Below are 18,508 nucleotides of genomic sequence, written 5' to 3' on the forward strand. Positions count from 1 at the left end.
TAGAATGCTTGAGTTCACTGACCATTGACCAATAATACACCGGTGACAATATTCGCCGACTCTACTTTGATTCTATATGTCTTGACCTGATCGGTCTATCCGCAGCTCTTAAATGTCATGGCAATGCCAGCTATGGCAGAGAGTCATCGTGAACATCCGGCGAGAGGTGAGGGGCTTCTCACTCGAAACTCGCAGGTTTCAGATGAGTTACCACTGGGGAAAACTACATAGCCGAGCAGCTCGGAAGTCGGTGTCCTTGGACGACGTCAAAGCCTGAAAACGAGAAAAAAAAGTTCAGTAGGGCTAGTGATGAGCGATGATAGATATTTATGTTCCGAAGAACATCTTTCTGGGGATTCTGAAAGGCAACTTTCTGGAATTTTGAAAGGCACATCCTTCTGTAATTTCGATAGAAATTCTGCTGGGATTCGGCAAAGCATCCTGAGATTCTGAGAAGAATCCTGGGATTTTGAAACGAATCCCTCTGGTATTCAGAATGCAATCCTTCTGAAATTTTAAAAGGTATACTCCTGAAATTCGAAAAGATATCCTCAGGATTCCAAAGAGAATCATTCTGTTATTCCAAAGGGCATCCTTCTAAGTATTCCGGATTCGAAGGGAACCGTAATGATATTTCAAAGTGAGTTCTTATGGGATTCAGAAGGGAGTCTTTATGGGATTTTGAAGGCGATGCAAATGAGATTCCAGAGGGAGTCCTTATGGGACTCGGAAGGAAGTCTTTATGGGATTTTATGGGAATCTTCAGGGATTCCAAGATGAGTCCTTTTGGGATTCCAAATCGAATTCTTTTGCAATTTCGTTAAGAATCGTTTTGAGAATACGAAATGATTTTGTTGGAAATCCGAGGGGAATCCTTTTGGAATTCGAGGAAAAGCCTTAAAATATTTCTAAAGGAATAGAGGCATTCCAAATGAAATCGTTTCTGGATAACAAAAAAACCTTTGGTGATTCCAAAGAAAATCTTTCCGGGATCCGAGAAAAATTCATTAGCATTCTAAAAAGGAATTCTTTGGGAGCTCCTGAAGGATTCCCTTTGGATTCCAAAGAGAATTGTTTTGAGACTTAGAAGGGAATCTTTTTTTTTAAGAGGGATTTCCTTCCGAATCCCCCCCTCATAGAAATGTGTTCTGAGGGTATTTGGTCCATCTGGTCACATTCCAGGATGCCCTGGAATGCTGGTTCCCCGGGGGAAGTGGCCACTTTTTGATCATTACTGAAACCTGGCTTGCGACATGTCAAACTTCATGATTTTGCAAAACAAGCTCGGCGGAAAGTGTTCTAAGGGTATTTTGTCCATCTGGTCACATTCCGGGATGCCCTGGGCCTGGAATGCTGGTTCCCTGGAAGGAGTGACCACTTTTTGATCATTACTGAAACCTTGCTTGCGACGAATCAAACTTCATGATTTTGCAAAACAAGTTCATAGAAATGTGTTCTGAGGGTATTTGGTCCATCTGGTCACATTCCGGGATGCCCTGGAATGCTGGTTCCCTGGAAGGAGTGGCCACTTTTTGATCATTACTGAAACCTGACTTGCGACGTATCAAACTTCATGATTTTGCAAAACAAGTTCATAGAAATATGTTCTCAGGGTATTTGGTCCATCTGGTCACATTCCGGAATGCCTTGGAATGCTGGTTCCCGGGAGGAAGTGGCCACTTTCTGATCATTACTGAAACCTGGGTTGCGACGTATCAAACTTCATGATTTTGAAAAACAAGCTCGGTGGAAAGTGTTGTAATGGTATTTGATCCATCTGGTCACATTCCGAGATGCCCTGGAATACTGGTTCCTTGGGGGAAGTGGCCACTTTTTGATCATTACTGAAACCTGGCTTGCGACATGTCAAACTTCATGGTTTTGCAAAACAAGCTCGTGTGTTCTGAAAGTGTTCTAAGGGTACTTTGTCCATCTGGTCACATTCCGGGATGCCCTGGAATGCTGGTTCCCTAGGGGAAGTGGCCAATTTTTTTTTATCAATTCCGAAACCTGGCTTACGACATGTCAAACTTTATAATTTTGCAAAACAAGCTCAGCAAAATGTGTTCTGAGGTTATTTGGTCCGCTTGGTCACATTCCGGAAAACCATGGAATGCTGGTTCCCAGGGGAGAGTGGCAAAATTTTGATCAAAATTTAAACCTGGCTTGCGTCGTATAAAACTTCATGATTTTGCCAAGGGGAAGTGGCCTATTTATGATCAATTAAGAAAACTGTCTTGCGATGTATCATACTTCATGATTTTGCAAAACAATCTTAGCGGAATGTGTTTTGAGGGTATTTGGTCATTCTGGTCACATTCCGGGACACCCTGGAATGTTAGTTCCCTGGCGGAGATGGCCGCTTTTCAATCATTACTAAAACCCTGCTTGCGACGTATCCAACTTCATGATTTTTCAAAACAAGTTCAAAGAAATATGTTCTGAGGCTATTTGGTCCATCTGGTCACATTCCGAAAAGCTCTGGAATGCTGGTTCCCTGGGGGAAGTGATCATTACTGAAACCAGGCTTGCAACGTATACTAGTTTATGATTTTGCAAGCCAAGTCAACAGAAATTTGTTCTCAGGGTATTTAGTTATTATGGTCACTTTCCGAGGTGTCCTGTAATGTTGGTTCCCCGGGGGAAGTGGCCAATTTTTGATCATTACTGAAACCTGGCTTGCGACGGCTTTTATGGTTTTGTGAAACAAGTCAATAGGAATTTATTCTGAAAACATTCTGAAAAGCTATGGAATGCTTGTTCCCTGGGGGAAGAGGCCACTTTTTGATCCCCCAGGGAACCAGCATTCCAGGACATCCCGGAATGTGACCAAATGTATTAAATATCCTCAGAACAAATTTCTATTGGCTTGTTCAGCAAAATCATGAAGTTTGATCCGTCACAAGCCAGGTTTCAGTAATGATCGAAAAGTGAGCACTTCCCCTAGGGAACCAGCATTCCAGGGTGTTTTGACATGTGACGAAAATCACCAAATACCCTCAGAAAAAATTCCTATGGTTGTTTTGCAAAATCATGATGTTTGATACGTCGCCTGTCAGGTTTCAGTAATGATCAAAAAGTAGCCACATCCCCCAGGGAACCAACATTCCAGGGCATCCCGGAATGTTACCAGATGGTCCAAATACCCTCAGAACACATTCCTCTGGACTTGTGAAGTTTGATACGCCGCAAGCCAGGTTTCTATAATGATCAAAAATTGGCCAATTCCACCAGGGAACCAGCATTCCAAGGTGTTCTGGAATGTGACCAGAATGACCATATAACAACAGAACACATTCCGCTGAGCTTGTTTCGCAAAATCATGAAATTTGACTCGCCCAAGCCAGGTTTCTGAATTGATAAAAAAAACGAACAGTGGGTAATGTCTATGACATAACCGCTAAGTGGACGTAGGACTTGACCATGCCTTTAAGATACATAATATGTCAAAATTTCTCACATCAACTATTTTGGATAAATAATCGGCGTTGCATACCATTCCTTAACAAAATCTTTTCATCAAACCGACACAGAAATCAAATCTACCTCGAACAAGAATCATCAAAAAAAAATCAGGAAGTATCTGTCCGGTCACGAAATATTAACCTCGACAGTGGCAACCTTCCCACTGAAGGACTGCCTGAAATGAACCACAAGTTGGCTCAGCAGGGGATGTAGACTGTATCTCAGCCCTTCCACTGAAGGGCCTTCTAATCCGTGCGATAGCGACTGAAGGAGAACATTATTTTTAACTCTTAGAGCCTTGAAAAAGGCTGTTTGCTTCGGCTAAGTGCAAAAAGTAAGAAAACGATCTTTTCAAATAACCGCGAATTTCTAGTGATGGTATAAAAAAGACTGAATGCTCTGCGAGTGAATGCACTTTTCTTTTATACCTTATTTTGAATCTTCACTGCTTCCCAATTGGTGGGCCAATCAGCTAGTGTCTTATATCCCGCTTCTTTGTCAGCCAAAGCGTCATCATCATCAACGCGTTCGAGAAGGGTTTCTTCTTTTTTACGCTTGTTGCTCGCTGCTGGCGTATATTTCCTAACGGGACCTTTCGCTAGATACAGGCCAATAAGCCGGGCAAGCGAGCTTAGAATAGCAGTTCAGGTGGGAAGTACGTGTTCTTTTCTGAGACAACATTGTTAGTAATAGAAGGAAGGAAACACCCGGACATGGGATTTCGGGTGATAAGATTTAGAATTGGTAACATGGGACGATCATTCAGTCACGTTCGCTTTGTGTGCGGTCAGTAGCAAACAATGTTTATCTAGATATTTTTTGATCAATGCCAAAAAACCCAACATTTGATGAAAAATCGATTGATAGTTTTTTAATGTTTTAGCTGTAATCGGTGTTTTCTTTATCCAAATAAGATTAAGTGAGAGATTTGGACATCTTATGAATCTTTAAAGGCATGGTCAAGCGAAGTCCTTCGTCCACTTCGCGGTTAAATCAGAAAAAAATATCTACTGTTAGTTTTGACGCTATTTATGAAAATCACGCATAAAATTTTATCTCTAGAATATTGGATTTGGCACCCAAGTACAATTTCTATCCCGAAGGGTATTGAAAGCATTGATATTGATCTCTATTATTGGCTCTCGGAAGAACCGTTTGTTTTTTGGACATACATGCTGCATCATGTGGCTTTTCTTCAGCCTGTCTCGGCTCAGCACCGATGCCGGCCGGTCTCGGCTCGACTCTGCTGCTGCTGCCGGTATCTGCTCAGCATTGCTGCTTTGTCGGGTCTGTAGGGTGGACTGCTGATGTGCTGGCTAGGTTTCGGATGATGATGGTCGCTTCGATGGTGACGAGCCGAAAAAGCGGTCGGTGCAGACTTCATTCCCTACTAAAAGTGCTGTTCCATCGATGATGCAGTTGCTTCGCTTGTCCCGGTCAGAATGAAAGGAAAAATCGCGTTGCGCTATTTTATGGCTTCTCGGCAGACCCAGCGGCTGCTCATTCGCTGGTGTCTGCACCAATCAGAACGTGGTAATGGAATGATGCAAGAATTATGCGGTGCCCATATTTATAGGTTCCCTTGAGCTCAATGTTTTTCATTGAAAACAGTTTAATGCCTATTGAAACAAGTTTTTCGGGTCTTATCAAGCATGGACATGGAAGGCATACTTGAAATCTGTCGATTGAGGGGCTTACCGCAGAAATTCGTCCACTGAGACGAACGCTATTAACGTTTAAAATCTTTCAACACAGCGTAACGCGGTCGATTTGAATATTTTGAAATGACACCCGGTATAGTAAAGAGAGACGTAAGTCCTACGTCAAAATTTCGTTGAGATCTTAGAATAAGAAACGCATTTTCTTTTGTCGTGAGCGAGGAAGACAGAATTTTGTAACAATTCATCGCCATGAACGCGAATTAATAAAATTGTCACGCAAACGTTCTCTAATTAGTTGATTGTACTACATTTTCAAAATAATTCTATTGCGAAAAACTCTTTAGTAAGTATATTAGTGGTTCTGAAAAGATCCATTCACAATGTTAGATGTAAATTTCCTCTTGAGCGGTTCAACTGGGAGTTTATGATTGTTTAAAACATTATGAATGGATGTCTGCAGGAATACCAAACGCTTAACCGCTGCTGCCATCGGCCGAGAAAACTTGATCAGTAGTGTTGTCGTCGACACTCTATCGTCACACACCGCCATGCCGCGCTTACTGTTGGCTTCTCGACAATGCCGGGCTGAAAATGCCGATGATGCTGACCTGAGAATGCTGGCGATTCTGCCTTGCTCTTAAAAAGGCTTAGGGTTGCGAATTCGTGGCTGAGACGATGATGCAACCGTTCAAAAATGCCGACGATGCGCTGCTGTTATTGCTTTGCCTGTTTCGGTCAGATTGAGAGGAAAAATTCGCGCTGCGCTATTTTATGCCTTCTTAGCAGACCTAGCGTGAGCTCATTCGTTGACGTCTGCACCAATCAGAACGTGGTAATGGAATGATGCAAGAATGATGCGGTACCCATATTTATAGGTTTTCGTGAATTCAATGCTTTGCTTTGAAAACAGTTTTAGGCCTATTGAAACAAGTTTTTGGATATTATCAAGCATTAATATGAAAGGCATACTTGAAAGCTGTCGATTGAGGGGTTAACTGCAGAAATCTGTTCACTAGGGTAAAAGCTATTAACGTTTGAAATCTTTCAACACAGCGTAACGCGGCCGATTTAGAAATTTTTAAATGACACCCGGTATAGTAAAGAGAGACGTAAGTCCTACGTCAAAATGGCCACTTCCCCCAGGGAACCAACATTCCAGGGCATCGCGGAATGTGACCAGATGGACCAAATAACCTCAATACATTCCTGTTGACTTGTTTTGCAAAATCATGAAGTTTGATACGCCGCAAGCCAGGTTTCTCTATTGATCCAAATTTGGTCACTTTCCTCGGGGAACCAGCATTCCAGGGTGTTCCGGTATGTGACCAGGCGAACCAAATACCCTCAGAACCCATTCCGCTGAGCTTGTTTTGCAAAATCATGAAGTTTGATATGACGCAAGCCAGGTTTCGGAATTGATCGGAATTGATCCCCCAGGAACTAGCATTCCAGATTGTCCCGGAATATGACCAGAATGACCAAATACCCTCAGAACACATTTCGCTGAGCTTGTTTTGCAAAATAATAAAGTATGATACGTCGCAAGACAGGTTTCGGAATTGATCGAAAATTGGCCACTTCCCCCAGGGAACCATCATTCCAGAGCTTTTCGGAATGTGACCAGATGGACCACATGCCCTCAGAACACATTTCTATGAATTTGTTTTGCAAAATCATGAAGTTTGATATGTCGCGAGCCAGGTTTCAGTAATGATCAAAAAGTGGCCACTTCCCCCAGGGAGCCAGTAATCCAGGGCGTCCCGGAATGTGACCAGATGGACCACATGCCCTCAGAACACATTTCTATGAACTTGTTTTGCAAAATCATGAAGTATGATACGTCGCAAGTCAGGTTTCAGTAATGATCAAAAAGTGGCCACTTCCCCCTGCAGGAAACCAATATTCTAGGGCATTCCGGGATGTGACAAGATGGATCAAATACCCTTAGAACACTTTCCGCCGAGCTTGTTTTGCAAAATCATGAAGTTTGATACGTCGCAAGCCAGGTTTCAGTAATAATCAGAAAGTGGCCACTTCCTTCCGGGAACCAGCATTCCAGGGCATCCCGGAATGTGACCAGATGGACAAAATACCCTTAGAACACTTTCCGCCGAGCTTGTTTTGCAAAATCATGAAGTTTGACATGTCGCAAGCCAGGTTTCAGTAATGATCAAAAAGTGGCCACTTCTCCCAGGGAACCAGCATTCCAGGGCATCCTGGAATGTGACCAGATGGACCAAATACTTTCAGAACACATTTCTATGAACTTGTTTTGCAAAATCATAAAGTTTGATACGTCGCAAGCCAGGTTTCAGTAATGATCAAAAAGTGGCCACTCCTTCCAGTGAACCAGCATTCCAGGGCATCCCGGAAATCATGACGGCATGCAAAATCATGAAGTTTGATACGTCGCAACCCAGGTTTCAGTAATGATCAAAAAGTGGCCACTTCCCCCAGGGAACCAGCATTCCAGGGCATCCCAGAATGTGACCAGATGGACCAAATACCCTCTGAACACATTTCTATGAACTTGTTTTGCAAAATCATGAAGTTTGATTCGTCGCAAGCCAGGTTTCAGTAATGATCAAAAAGTGGTCACTCCTTCCAGGGAACCAGCATTCCAGGGCATCCCGGAATGTGACCAAATGGACAAAATACCCAAAGAACACTTTCCGCCGAGCTTGTTTTGCAAAATCATGAAGTTTGACACGTCGAAAGACGTGTTTCCGGCTTGATCAGGCAGTGGCCATTTTCCGGAGCAAGAGGTTACCCCAGTACTCCCATCAATATCTCCGGAACCATGTTCATTTTCCAAACGATGAAAACCAATGTCCCTGAAACTATAGGAATTTTGTGATCGATTGCAGAAAACAGAACCAAATTCCGATGCAAGACTGCTAAGAACCATCATTTTGAAAATTAAGTTTTATGTGAAATTGGGGGGCAGGTACGTAAGTGTTAATCCCACAAGGAATCCCGTCAGGAATACCTCCAAAATCCCGTCAGAATTCCCTTAGGAATCCCATCAGAATTCCTTTCAGAATATTGTCAGGATTTCCTTCGGAATCCCTTAGAGATTCTTTTTGAAATCCCATCAGGATTCCCTTTGGCATCGCGTCAGGATTTCCTTCGGAATCTCATCAGGATTTCCTTCAGAATCCCGTCAGGATTTCCTTCAGAATCTCGTCAGGATTTCCTTCGGAATCCCGTCAGGATTTTCTTCAGAATCCCGTCAGAATTTCCTTTGGAATCCCGTCAGGATTCCCTGAGCAATCCCATCAGGATTCCCTGAGAAATCCCATCAGGATTCCCTCAGGAACCGCGCAAGGATTCCCTCAGGAATCGCGCAAGGATTCCCTCAGGGATACCGTAAGGATTCTATCCGAAATCCCGTAAATATTCCCTTCAGGAATCCCGTCAAGATTCCCTCAGGAATCCCGTCAAGATTCCCTCAGGAATCCCGTCAAGATTCCCACAGGACTCCCGTAAGAATTCCCGTTAAGATTTCCTCAGATTTCCTCATCCTGTACCGAAAAGATTCCCTTCAAAATCTCATGAGGATTCCTCATGGAATCCCGTGAGGATTTCCCTCGAAATCCCGTTAGGACTCCCTTTGGAATTCCGTTACGATTCCCCTTGGTATCCCGTAAGTATTTTCTTCAGAATCCCGTAAGGATTTTCTTCAGAATCTCGTAAGGATTCACATCGAAATCCTGTAATGATTCCCATCGGATTTCGTTTTTTATCCCACAAGGAATCCCGTCAGGAATTCCTTCAGAATCCCGTCAGAATTCCCTTAGAAATCCCATCAGGATTCCTTTCGGAATATCGTTAGGATTACCTTCAGAATCCCTTAGGAATTCTTTTGGAAACCCCGTCAGGATTCCCTTCAAAATTTTGTCAGAATTTCTTTTAGAATCCCGTCAGTATTCCCTTCGGAATGCCGTCAGTATTCCCTTCGGAATCCCGTCAGGATTCCCTTCGAAATCTCGTCAGGATTCCCTTCAAAATTTTGTCAGGATTCCATTTAGAATTCCGTCAGTATTCCCTTCGGAATCCCGTCAGAATTCCTTTCGGAATCACGTCAGGATTCCCTTCGGAACCTATCAGGATTCCTTTCAGAATCTCGTCAGGATTTCCTTCGGAATCCTTTAGGGATTCTTTTGGAAACTCCGTCAAGATTCCCTTCGTAATCCCATCAGGATTCCCTTTGGAATTCCGTCAGAATATCCTTCGGAATCCCGTCAGGATTTCCTTCGGAGTCCCGTCAAGATTTTCTGCGGAGTCCCGTCAGGATTTCCTTCAGGATTTTCTTCGGAATCCCGTCAGGATTTCCTTCGGACTTCCAACTTCAAGCGTTTTTCACAAACATCCTGTAGATCGGCCAACACCTTGGGAGTTACAACTCCTCGGTGGTCACAATAACGTTCTGCCTCAGATTCTGTTCTACTACAGAAAATTTAAAGATATGTCATTCGTTCCACAGCAAGATTCTGCCGCGAGCAAAACATTCCTTCTCATTTATATACCTATTTGCATACAATACAATACTCTCCTTGCACAGATGTTTATAGATTGTGCCCCGACTTAATCAAGATGTTGTACAAACTTAGTTGCGTCGGTTGTAACCCTGTTTGGAAGGTTTCATTACCAGGACGACAATGTTGTTGAAGTCCAACTGCTCATTGACTGCCGTGAGATTGGACAAAATTTTAATATGCGATTCACGGCAGTTGATCTCGGATCAAATTTGATAATGTCCTGCTCCAGAGCGGACACTTCCGGAAACTGGTGGGTGTGCTTCACAAGATGTGAAGCACACCGGCAGGGGCCTGGTAGGAATGGTAACGATGGGCGTAGGGCATGGAGATCTCTTCCGCCGAGTGTTATTTCTCACAAATTACCTTCTTGACGGTCTTAGAACGACGGCGACCCATTTGGACTTAAAGCTTCACTTAAAATCGTTCATTATCAAAGTGAGAAAATTGTGCGTATTACTCAGAACGGTAAAGACGCCGTTGTTTGCGCAAATTCCGGACTAGTTTCAAAAAAACAATATTACCTAGTGCTGGACTAGATGAATGGTAAAATAGTCACCAACCGATCCTCCATCTCGCAGATGTAAAGATTGTGCCACCAATCGTACGACCGGTGCCATCCTTGTGATACTGTCCCGAGTCCAACAAATCGTGCTGGGTGTTTTCTAGAAAGTTGTTGAGGATGAGAAATAAAAAAACATCAACAAAAACCAAAAGATTATTACCTAATTTTCTAGACGAATGCATGCTCAACGGGATTACGGAAGGAATGAAATTTTCCGGCGAACGAGAACAAAGCCACCCGAGGATAAACCATTTTCTCCAGATTGCAACGGGGTGGAATCCGGCCTCATCTCATCTTTGCAGCACCGCAGTTGGGTGCCGCAAGGCTGGGCATCGGTTAAATACAGGAACAGGACGGCCTGGACATGTTTGCTTCTTCCTATTTGGCCCAATTTGGGAAACCTTCCGTTCAAATGTTTCCACAAAAGAACTCCCATATCGATGATTCCGAATTTTTAATTTTCGTGGGGGATTCCAGATTTTTTTAATAATGCTGCAAACAAAAATACATTAGAAAACATCTTAAGAACAAAAAATAAATTATATATTACCAGTAAACCCGCGAAAAATCATTTCGAAGAAATATATTTACTGCGCTGCGAAAGATGGCGCCTGTCAGATGATTTTTTCGTAAATCTGTATTGGCATGCGTTAAAAATCTGTATTGTCTGTATTTGAAGGAAAATAGATTTTTTTTAAATTATTTAGCAAAATAGCGTTTTTGATGATTGCAATGATATGTACTTAGATACATTCTTATTGAATTATTTAAAATCAGCTAAACAAAATTGGAAATCCCAGAAATTCGTTGAAATCTTTTGCTCCCTCTGCTCCTTGAAATAATGTAGAAGCATCACTTAAATTTTTCTTAGTTGTTATGATTAACATTAAAAGTTGAATCTTTTCCGAAATTCATGTCGTTTTTTGACAATTTTTATTCGATCTCTGTAAAAACTTTTTTACAATTATTATTCGATCTCTGTAAAAACTTTATCATGATTCTACAAGTGATGTTTTCGCTAGCTTTTTCAATACCGAAATTCGGAAACAATTTTTGTCAATGTTTAAATAATGATTACTAAATTCGATTGCGCAACAATTGCTATATTTTGTTATTTATGCATACCCAATCAACTGATGCTCATGATACAGGTAGGAATAAATTTCTCATGTATTCCATAAATATGTTCTAAACCTTTCCATTTACTTCTACCAATTGCCACAATCATGAATTAAGAATATATCACAATGGCAATAGAATTTTCCAATGTGACTGTGAAACATCTTAAATTGTTTGATAATAAAAAAATTGACCTTTGTATCTATCAGTCAATTCGATATACATGGACTGATATGGTGACGGAATATACTCAAGAAACATTTAACTAGCTTAAAAGCTCAAATATCCGAATCCTTTTTAAAACATGTTTGGTGCTCTTTTTTGAGACTCAATCAATTTCATTAGAAATAACAGTACTTTATCTGAAACTCAACTGAGTTTTCCAAGTACGCAGAAAGCAGTCACAACTCTTATTATTATTGCGCATAAGCCCCAAAATTTTATTCCCACCTTTGGGTTTCCGCGCCGAGCACTCAGCGCCAGACTCGGCGACAAGAAGATAGTCGTCAAGTTGGTACTCCTGATTTTTTGACAACTGATGTCGATTGGTTGTGTGAGTGCACCGGTGTCAAAAAATAGAGCTTTTAGCTGAAAATTTAATTGTCAAATGCTCATTTTGACAGCAATATAGATGTATGTGTGAATAAAATGTGTAAATGCTCTATCGCGGAAGCAGTCGCTAAAGACAAGTGTCAATGATTTCAGTGACGAATCGAAAAGTTTCAATGCAAAAAGCAATATTATTACTATTATTAATCTCAATTATGGTTTAAGCACAGACAAACAGACATAACACTTGTGAAATCCTCATCGTTCACTGCTTTACTGGTCAATTTAAAATATCATTAGTTGGCCAATCGATCACTCGTGGCGCCAGCATCGGATTTGCTCGAGTTTGACGTTTGCTCACTACCGCCATCTGGTTTGTGGTTTGTCTAACTTAGTGAAAACAACAGATGTAGTTAGGGTGTATACGACGATGAATTTCATGAGTGAATATTCAATGTGTTAAGTCTGTTTGTCTGTGGTTTAAGCGTAAAAGTGAAATGGTACTGGGTTTGAATTATGGAAAGGCAATATCCAATAGATTTGAAAGCATCGAAGTAGACTTTATATGAAGCAAAACGAAGAGCCACCAAAATATTAATCAAAGCAATCGTGGCGATTCGTTAGTCAAATACGTGTGGTGAACCATCGCAGACAGTAAATAGTGATAGTTTTCCAGCAAACCCTGATAGCCTATTCTTACAATAAGCTCCATAGTTTAGACTTTATGATTTTATTTAGAATTATAAAATATTTATTTAAATCTCGTATGTATTTTTTTAGGGACGATAACATTTAAAATAACAAAAAATCTGTATAAATCTGTACTCTATTTAAAAAATCTGTATAAAATCTGTAATCTGTATCATATCTGTATTGACGTTAAAAAATCTGTAAAATACAGATAAATCTGTATATATGGCAGCCCTGTGGCGGACTGGCGTTGTGAAACTTCCAACTTCGGAAACTTCTTGACGGAACATTCATGCGCAAAGCGGATGAACAGTGTTGCTAGATTTAAATTTGCATAATCGTTTTATGTGATCTTACATTCTTTTTGTGTAATTTCGCACATTGTTATTATAATCGATGGGTTGCACTTTTATCTATGTAATATTCATGTTATTTTTATGTAAAGATACACACAAAACAACGTATTCAAGAAAGCGAATTTATTTATGTGTAATTTGAAGAGCGATGTAATATTGTGTTGAAATGAATGCTAAGATACATCTGAAAAATCCTATTACATAGAAATTTAGGTACATAGCATGAATTACATTGGAGTACATTACATTTCTTTTTGCTGTGAAGTGTCGTTTCACAAGTGTTATTTCGGAGGAAGTAAACAAAAGCCAAAATATCAATCGATTTTTCGATGTCCAGCGATGTGAATCGATGAACTTAAAAGTGATAACGAGGCAGTGGTGTTCATCGATGAAATTCTTTGTCAAAATATATCATTGCCTTGAGATCAAGGGGTGTCTCACAGCTATCGATCGCAGCGAATATCAATCGAAATAAAGTCGATTTAAAGTAAAGTACTGTTTGATAAATATTGCAACACACCTTCTATGACATTGAACGGAAATTTTTGTCCAAGCAAGCGTGGATTTTCACGTTACCAATGACATCAAAAAGTTGTTTATTGATCCTTGAACAACAACAAAAAATGGGTAGATCTTCTGAATTCACAATTGTTCATTACATATCAACTAATAATATATTTCCTTCTTATTTCAGACATTATTGTAACTGGAATAACCAGTAATCAAATGCGGTCTTTCGTAGCTCATTGGTTCACCAGATTCGTATTATTTACAAAGACTGTTAAAGCATGCACTAAAGGATAACATAATCCCATGCGAAGATGATTCACAATAAAAACCCACTAAAGCTGGGGTGTTGGCCTTTCATCGGAGATTAAACTCTTGCAAATGAGTCACTTGCAAATGTGATATTATTTTATTGTCGGAGAATTTAATAAATATAGCACAAATTTTGTATTCGAGACTCAAGTTATTTATAAGTTATCTAACATTGGTGAAAACTCTTGGGTGTTGTCTTTCCATGAGCCAAATCGTCTTTATTCGAAAATACATCTTCATTTTTTGAGTTCTCCTTTAAAATTTGCTTACACAGCTTTGATACTAAATGTATGGCATATAACGTGTGACGTAGTTTTGGATGCTAACTAACAAGAAACTAGGACACATTCCTGCTACTGAAATCTGATTTAAACTACTGAAAATGTATAGGTATAATATGCCGCAAATTTCAATATTTTCTCTTTTTCGGTGTACCTAGTTGATCTATGTTTCTTGAATAGGCAGCGATGGATACACAGCTACAAGTTAAGCGACGACTGTTTTATGTATGTCTTTGTTCAAAATAAATGCTCTCTCAAAACACAAACTCGGGAATTCTAAGGAACTATTTATAAAGAGTAGGCAACCATCAATACTAATTTATATAAAATATGCAATGTAGGTACTTCTCAAGTTTAACTTGGGTTACCAAATGATTTTCTTGTAAGCATTATCTATAAATGAAACGTGTTTACTATAAAACTGTCAACGTTCGATTTGACAGATAATGACGTTACGTTGCTAAAATCAGCAATAGCACTTTTAATTGGTTTTGATTTACATCGAAATAAAGTCGCTTTGGTTACTTGGTTAATTTTCAGCAGATATATTCAATTTAATCTATGTGAGACACCCCTTGCTTGAGATCGTACTTTATCAAAAATCAGATAACGTTTCATGAATATTCATAACGTTATTACGATGAATTCAGTGGTAAAGATGTATCGGTGTTTATCTTTGAAATGCTATATCAAAGTATATCATACGGTTGATAACATTCTTTACATGATTAAAGATAACGATTCATTAAGATTCATATCGTTTTAGGAAATATTTTAGGGTAAAGAGATACCGACAAAATTATTCAATTTTCTTTAAAGAACTTTGAAGTAGCTTGACGAATGGTTGGTCGGGATGGAAATGCTAATATCATCTTCCAAACTTAGACGTATATTTTCATGATAGAATTAGAGGCGAAAGTATAGAATTGATAGTTCCGTTACACGCAAAAAATTTCTATCATTAAATGTATGTGCAGATACGCATACGTTGCTCAAATAACCAAACTCATGAATTCCATTGAATTCATATACCTACTGAGATAGCATCCATATTTTGTATTTCTGACATCCATGAACATCATATTTCGAAACGTATAGAATGCATGTGCCATCTTTATGCATTGGTATCTGAGTGAGAAAATGGCGTCGACCACAAGTTTCCAGACCGAGGTTAAAAAAGTCTTCGTTCGTTCTTCAAACGCGTGTTCTGTAAATTTCATGTAAGTAAAACGATAATGTTTGAGTATTCGATTATTCGATTGTGTATTGTGTAAGGTTCCAGCAATAAGCTTTTCAGGATTTCCCGTGTTTTTCAGAAGGTGAAAAAAGAATATCAACGTTTGCTAGAGATGGGTCATTTTTCTAATTCGTATGTATGTTTTCCGTATTAACTGAAGTGCAAGTGCTAATATAATAAAATATTCGACACAGGTACAGCAAGCGGAAATAAGAAAAGTTCTGCGGATACACTCAACAGAATATACGGATCATCGTATTCGTTCTCCGATTCCCGCGATCTCGATGCCAAAAACGCAGCAGCCATACACTACTTCTGTTCCCGGAAAATGCCACTGCTCCCCCGAGTCAGATCACATGATTCCGACGATGTTTTAGAGGAACTGCCGATAGCAATTATATGTAGCCTTGAGAAACCGGCCGGCTGCTGCTGCCATAGAACTTGAAATTTACTTACAATTCAATCGATTATGGACTAGTTCCAGTAGTATGTTCAACGATCTCCGTGATCTTGCATCTATTAACATCAATAAATGTGTTTCTTGCTCAATATATTTCACAATGTTTTATTTTGATGGGGGAAAACAAATCCAGAATAAGCATAAAATCCAGCAATATAAATTATTGTCCATTCGCATATGTTTCATTGAATAATCTAATCAAAAGTATGTGTGAGCCTTATGGATTATATATGAATCAAGCATGCATTTTATGAAAATAAACTTTGGAGGAAATTTATTGATTTCACACATACCATTCATTGGGCAAACCCCATTGCAAAAATCCATGTGGGTTGGCACATGATTCAAAGCAAGGGGTGTCTCACATAGATTAAATTGAATATATCTGCTGAAAATTAACCAAGTAACCAAAGCGACTTTATTTCGATGTAAATCAAAACCAATTAAAAGTGCTATTGCTGATTTTAGCAACGTAACGTCATTATCTGTCAAATCGAACGTTGACAGTTTTATAGTAAACACGTTTCATTTATAGATAATGCTTACAAGAAAATCATTTGGTAACCCAAGTTAAACTTGTACCTACATTGCATATTTTATATAAATTAGTATTGATGGTTGCCTACTCTTTAAAAATAGTTCCTTAGAATTCTCGAATTTGTGTTTTGAGAGAGCATTTATTTTGAACAAAGACATACATAAAACAGTCGTCGCTTAACTTAGTAAAAGCTGTGTATCCATCGCTGCTTATTCAAGAAACATAGATCAACTAGGTACACCGAAAAAGAGAAAATATTGAAATTTGCGGCATATTATACCTATACATTTTCAGTAGTTTAAATCAGATTTCAGTAGCAGGAATGTGTCCTAGTTTCTTGTTAGTTAGCATCCAAAACTACGTCACACGTTATATGCCATACATTTAGTATCAAAGCTGTGTAAGCAAATTTTAAAGGAGAACTCAAAAAATGAAGATGTATTTTCGAATAAAGACGATTTGGCTCATGGAAAGACAACACCCAAGAGTTTTCACCAATGTTAGATAACTTATAAATAACTTGAGTCTCGAATACAAAATTTGTGCTATATTTATTAAATTCTCCGACAATAAAATAATATCACATTTGCAAGTGACTCATTTGCAAGAGTTTAATCTCCGATGAAAGGCCAACACCCCAGCTTTAGTGGGTTTTTATTGTGAATCATCTTCGCATGGGATTATGTTATCCTTTAGTGCATGCTTTAACAGTCTTTGTAAATAATACGAATCTGGTGAACCAATGAGCTACGAAAGACCGCATTTGATTACTGGTTATTCCAGTTACAATAATGTCTGAAATAAGAAGGAAATCTATTATTAGTTGATATGTAATGAACAATTGTGAATTCAGAAGATCTACCCATTTTTTGTTGTTGTTGAAGGATCAATAAACAACTTTTTGATGTCATTGGTAACGTGAAAATCCACGCTTGCTTGGACAAAAATTTCAGTTCAATGTCATAGAAGGTGTGTTGCAATATTTATCAAACAGTACTTTACTTTAAATCGACTTTATTTCGATTGATATTCGCTGCGATCGATAGCTGTGAGACACCCCTTGATTCAAAGGGGCTTTTTCATTTGAGTGTAGGATACTGCAGGCATGAAGAATGTTTTTATAGAAGTCGATTTAAAAGCGAGCGGAGGGCAATATTTGTGATGGCACATATCGCACGACCTTCCTTCTGCCAAGTTCCCGTATGAAGGGGGAGGGAAGAATATCAGTGTGGAAGCTGATATATCTCCACTGGCAAAAGGAAGGTGGTTTGATTTGCTCATATGCCATCGTGTGCGAAAGGATTTTCTATCGACGAGTATACAGTATACAGTATACAGTATACTGTCTCCAAATTTCTAATATGACATCAGCATTTAGTCGACAAGAATACTTGAACCGATGTTATAAAAATTCTGGTAAAAATCTAAATCAGTAAAAATAATATTTTTGTGTTTAAGACATTTTAAGGCAAATTTTGGGCTGTGCAACATTTCAGAACGAATCAACCATCAGCCCAAATCGTCAGGCCCATGAACTAAACCATGATGACGTCTCGCGTCAACTTTCAGTAAGAAGAAAACCTCATCTGAGGGCAAAGTTTACAAAAAATGAACATCAACGTGAACATCCGGTGAACTAAAAGCTCCGAATTCACGCAAATGTTCATCGGCCCGCAGCGGATGTCATTTTTTCGAGCGAAAAGAAGAAGAATCGTGAACAAAGAAGACGCTCGTGGTTAAGTCCATTAACTGTCAAAGGCTGAGTCAAGTGCCCTGTGGTGTCTTACTAGTGCGTTTGAATCATATTATTCCGTACGTCAAACAAGACCGAAAATGTCGAGGAAGCATTTTTCATCTATTTTTAAATTTCAAATTAATCAATGTTCCTTCCGATTTCTGAGTCAAAAGAAAAACTGACGCGTTCAGGATGATAAACTTCATCGTTCCATGAAAGAAAATCGAATATCGATTCTTCATTTTAGGACCCAATTGACGGTAAAATCAGCTGATTTTAAACGTCTCGTGAAAAGGCCTATAGGCGTCCGCATTGAATTGTATCCAGCTTTCCACGCTCGGTAATGGCGGCTTTTCGGTGTGTAAAAATCAATCGGGCACTGTACTTTTTGACACTAGCTGGAGGAAAACTCACTGGCGAAAAGGCCTTTTTTCCCTTCCCCTCTTCCAGGAACGCCAGTGAGTTTTCCTCCAGCTAGTGTCAACCTTTCCTGAA

At 39.5% G+C, this 18,508-nt stretch overlaps 1 long non-coding RNA gene across 1 annotated transcript; it reads right to left on the bottom strand.

The window, feature by feature from the left end:
* Positions 1-10,839, bottom strand: LOC134215910 (uncharacterized). Its single transcript, XR_009980359.1, has 4 exons — positions 10,780-10,839; positions 10,390-10,721; positions 10,189-10,329; positions 1-273 (listed from the first exon to the last, which is right to left on the bottom strand). It is a non-coding gene; the product is annotated as an uncharacterized LOC134215910 (long non-coding RNA).
* Between the last annotated feature and the right edge of the window lie 7,669 nt (positions 10,840-18,508).

This window comes from Armigeres subalbatus, chromosome 2 (genome assembly GCF_024139115.2).
Source record: "Armigeres subalbatus isolate Guangzhou_Male chromosome 2, GZ_Asu_2, whole genome shotgun sequence".
Taxonomy (NCBI): Eukaryota; Metazoa; Arthropoda; class Insecta; order Diptera; family Culicidae; genus Armigeres; species Armigeres subalbatus.